Consider the following 5315-nt stretch of genomic DNA (forward strand, 5'->3'; position numbering starts at 1 on the left):
TCCTTTACCAAGTTTTAAAACAAGCAAGAGTTCTGTTAAAATACTCAACGCAATGAAAACATGCTTATAGGTATTTTGTCAAACACATTGGAGGCATAATATAACCAAAACCAATTACAATTACTATTAAACTATTCCCATGCAATTCGATTGTTGAAAACCATTTCTAATGCACATAAGGCATAATTAAAACCGTTGAAAATCATAACCAACCATTTAATATCAAAACCCCCAAATCATATTTGAAAACCACAATCATACAATCAATAAAACCATGGAAACATTCATATAACCATGTTTTTAGTTAGAATGAACAATAAGGGAAGAGAACATGTCTTAAACTAGGATGATGATGGAAAAAAATCACCAAGACAAGCCTCAATCAATCCTCTAGTTAAAACCCTAGCTTCTCTTACCCAAAAGCTTTTGAGAGAATTATAAAGTGTTTCAGAAGAGTTTCTAAGTGTTAATGAATGGAATAATAGGGTAAATCACCTCGCAAGTAGGTTATAAGTCGTGGGAACTTATTAGGGAAAGTGGAAAAATATCCAGAATACCCCTACTTAAGTTGCACCAAAATCTCATCACAAGGGTACGACTGCATGAGTCATACCCTTCGATACAAGTGGTACCCTCCACTCACATCCTAGACTTAACCTTTGGATCCAACATTATCCATCAGACGACTCATCCAACCAAGTCATATCCAAAGCATATGATCCATACCCTTTATCTGTAACCCTGGCAGATTTAAACCCAAATAAGATTTATGCACTATCCACCATATAAGTCCTGGGTATGAATTGTACCCTGGCTTACGAATCATGGTGAGACGCTCATACTCAGATCTAACCTAAGTAACCAAGTATAAGATTAAGTTAAGGAACCAAACTATCTGTAACCTCCAATACGACTCGTACCCCCTAAGTCGTATCCATTCTAATAACCAAAATCCATTCCACCAACCAATACTAGTCAACATACGACTGGACCATACCATTCGTACCCCAATATTCGTCTCGTACCCTCGAGTCATATTAGGTACAGAGAACAGAATTCTAGAAAATTTTCTTAGGTCCATAAACCAAGGTGTTTTAAGTAGCTGCTATAAAAGCAATTCACAATTTATTAGCTTTAAAATATTGCACAAAAAAGTGGTCATACAATTCATGCACTGGTACTTTACAACATAGGCACTTAGAAACCTTTTTTAGCCCTATATTAACTAGAAAGTCTGCACTAGGAAGTTATTTATTCCATAATCCCCACAAGAAAAAAGATACTTTAAAAAATATTAGTTTTTCCTATATAAATCTGAGATCCGTATGAATAACACCCAATTTTCAAATTATAACCAAAGCACTACCAACTGTGAATATTTTAAAGCTTTAAAGCATCCACCATGGCTTATCCCAATCCTCAGAGCTTCATGTAGTTTTAAGCTTATTCACAGTATGGTCACATAGATCTTTAAGAAAAAAATTCATTAAAAAGATTCACTTTTCATCCATTGTGATTTATTAGTTGGTGTATATTCTCTAGCTCTCTATTATAAATGTAATTCATTGGCAAGTAGTAATGCAAAGCTCCTTTTGTGTCCAATTATCAGACCAAATACTAGCATGGACACATTTAGGTTCCCACCAAATCTCCTAGTCAAAGTAATCTATGGCTAGTAACATGTATTCCTAAGTTTGAGATCCCCTTCTCTATTCAAGTACTTGTGGTCTATGCCTCTTACAATATTTGATTCACATAAAGTTAGTCCACATAGTCTTTTGTGTTCTTAGTCCACATAGTCTTTTGTGTTCTAAAGTTCCACCATAGCTTTGTAAATAAAGATTTAGATATATCAAATAAGGACCTGAAACCAAGACCACTTTTAATTTTTGTAAACAGATATCAACCTAATACACCAGTGTCTATTCCTTCATACCTCTTTTGAATTCCATAGGAATATATCAAATAATCTATGAAGATCATGAATCACATATTTTAGGAGGCATAAGAGTATATAATTAATAAATTGGAATACTTTGTAAAACATTATTAATCAGAACAACTTTGTGTGAAGTGAATCATTCTTTTCATATCATGTCCAATTGGACACCCCTAACAAGTCAAAGAAAATTTTACTTTGGAAAATCCAGTGCATTCTACAGGATTCAAACCTTTGTCCCTCTGTACCCAAAATAGATGTGATAACCAGATGGTGTTATACCTTGTCTCAACACCCCAAAGGGTCAACAAACCTATTGTTCAAGCCTGAGCAATCCTCTTCGTCTTTGGGTATTTTCCTTAACAGGCCCAATATCTCAATAGCATCTTTGTCTAAATCTTCGAAGGAGACTTTATATCCAAAATGCAGGAATGATATGACTAAAAAGTCATTCATGATCGGAAAACTAAAATTTTTTGGGTTTATGTTCTGTTCATGAGGATATAGGATCGAGATAGATTCTATAAAGAAAAGGACATCTAAGCACGTAGCTCCTCTTAATAAGATCCTAGAAATTAGAGGGTGCTAGTGAGAGTAGCTTGTAGTTGAGGGCTGGTAACCTTCAACCCCCCAATTCCACAAGTAGGTGGAGACCTGAAGGGTTAAAAACCCCAACGGGAAACCTTTCACTACGCTACATGATTCTTTCACGAAGCACCTAGATATAAATTCTCAAGCCCTAGTCTGGCTCAGGATAAATGCTAGAGGCATGCTTAACACATGCAAGCTAGATGGGAAACATGGGAAACGGTATTTATAGTGGCGGACGGGTGAGTAACGCGTAAAATTTTCCTATAGAATGGGAGCATTGAGAACAAAAGAATTCAATACAAGATACTAAAGTTTAATGGATGAGTAGGCAATCTCGGCACTAAACTCATTGCAGAAAGTGACAGGCAAGATGACAAATATGATCTTTCCTTACTGAACAACTTTTTAAAATCATGTTACAATTAGAGTTGCAGAGATAGAGAAAGCTCATTCTCCTTTAATAGCAACATACTTTTCATGAGTTGGGATCGAACCTACGTTTTCTTATCTAGGAGTGCATTCTGGAAATCTAGTTAGAGATCAGTCTACCAACTAGTGCGGTAAACCTCTCATTCTAATTTAGTGCTCTCCAAACCATATAGGAAGGTTTCCCATCACACGACTTACCAACTTGATCTTCCCAAGTAAAAGGATTTTTTCTATTCAAAGTAGAGAAAGAGTTTTTGACTACCTCTTCCTATCACACCAACTGAAAGAGTGAAACCATGGAAAGCAAGATGCGAATAGAGCTGTCTTTCACAACATGAGAGAATACTTTATTAAAGTCCACACTCTCTCTCTGAGTATAGCCCTTTGCAATCTTCGCCATTCTTTTTAGAGTAGGATTTTGCTTAATATCATTTGGATGGACTCAGATCCTTTCATGTAGGAGAGTCTTTGATGGGCTTTGAATTTGGATAGATCTAGTGGGCCTTCTTGCATGGACTTGGGCTTGCTTATTGGCCACCAATTGGGAATAAGTACGTGCAACCTTATTATGCAGAAAAAATACACTATTATCCCTATTCATCTTTTGCCCAGACTGAGTTTCATACTCTACAAGAATTTGCTTAACAACTGCAAAGACAAATTATCAGCAGAAGCAAAGATGATAGTAGCATCTGCATAAGCAAGATGATTAATTTGTTCACTCCACTTAGGAAGGTAAAAACCCCTGAAACCATTGTAAGAAAATAAACTATTAAGAGTCCTATTAAATAATTCATCATCAATAATAAACAAAGCTGGGGACAAGGGATCCCCCTACTTCACCCTTCTTGAAGAGTGAAAAAATCCTTTCGATTTCCTATTAATAAGAATAGAGTACCAATTGTTGGTCACCGGTCTACAAACCATGTCAGTAAAATATTAGATAAATCCATTTGCTCCAAAACTTTAATTAAAAATATCCACTTCACTCTATCATAAGCTTTAGCCATGACAAGATTAATTACAACATTTGCAGTCTTGCTCCTTTTCCTAATATTAATAATTATCTCCTGGGCTAGTAGCGCATATTTAGTGATAGTTCTAGCTTTTATAAAACCAGATTGACTTTGGGAAATAAGCTTTGGTAGAACTTCTTTAAGCCTATCATTATAATTCTAGAGATGATTTTATTAAGAAAACTACTCAAACTTATAGTTCTTAAGTCAGAGAAAGTCAAAACCTTCTCTTTCTTTGACAATAAGACCAGATTAGTATGAGTAATAGATTCAGGTAGTGTCCTTCCATTAAAGAAGTCCTAAACTACCTTCATAACATCCTCTCCAACAACATCCCAACATAACTGGAAAAAGTATCCAGTGAATCCATTAAGGTTACGGGCAATATGTCTATTCAATCAAAGACCACTATGTTAACTTCTTCAAAGTCTGGGTTTTTCTTCAGCATATAATTCTCTTCCCTTTTAATCAATTTAAAAATCAAATCAATCAAAGATAATTCCTCTAACTTACTAGAACATATGAATTGATGTTTGTAATAGTTAATAGCTTCAGCAACCACTTGAGAATCACCCCTAACCTAAGATCCATCGGAACTTTGAATTCTATTTACCTCTAATCTTTCTTCTACCATTAACTAAATTGAGAAAAAATCTGGTATTCCTACCCCCTCAGAGAACTATTTTATGCCATCTTTTTGTCCTCAATATTCTTCTTCATAACGTAAATATTACCTCAACTTAGCCAGTCCCTTTTGCAAGACCATTCTATTAAAAACAGTAGGATTTTCTTCAAAAAATTCCTCCTTAATTCTTACAATGTCCTCCCTGATGTCCAACTATTTGAAAATATCACCAAAAATACTTTCGCTCTATTCAGTCAGTGGCTTTTGGTCTTCTTTATTTTCTACTTCAACATAATGAATACATTATCATACTCTGAAAAATCTGATGAGACCCAATTCTGACTTACCATGTCTTTAAATCCATCTTTTTTAGTTCAAAATTTCAAAAACCTAAAAGGTTTGTGAAATTGTTGATTATGATCACCACATAATAGAAGTAAAAGAGCATGCTGACCCTGTTCTAGCTAAATACTCCATCTCAACACAACCCATAATTCCCAGGAACTCTTGATTGATAACTATTCTATCCAATCTTTTAAAAATACATTATTCATCATCCCCCCATCAAGTAAATGGACTCCCTTTATACTTAACATCAACTAAGTCGCTGGAATTGATACAAAAGGAAAAATCGTCATATTCATTAGGATACACTGGAAGTCCCCTAATCTTTTCATCATTATTTATGATAATATTAAAGTTCCCTATAACTATC

This window comes from Capsicum annuum, chromosome 11 (assembly GCF_002878395.1).
Source record: "Capsicum annuum cultivar UCD-10X-F1 chromosome 11, UCD10Xv1.1, whole genome shotgun sequence".
Taxonomy (NCBI): Eukaryota; Viridiplantae; Streptophyta; class Magnoliopsida; order Solanales; family Solanaceae; genus Capsicum; species Capsicum annuum.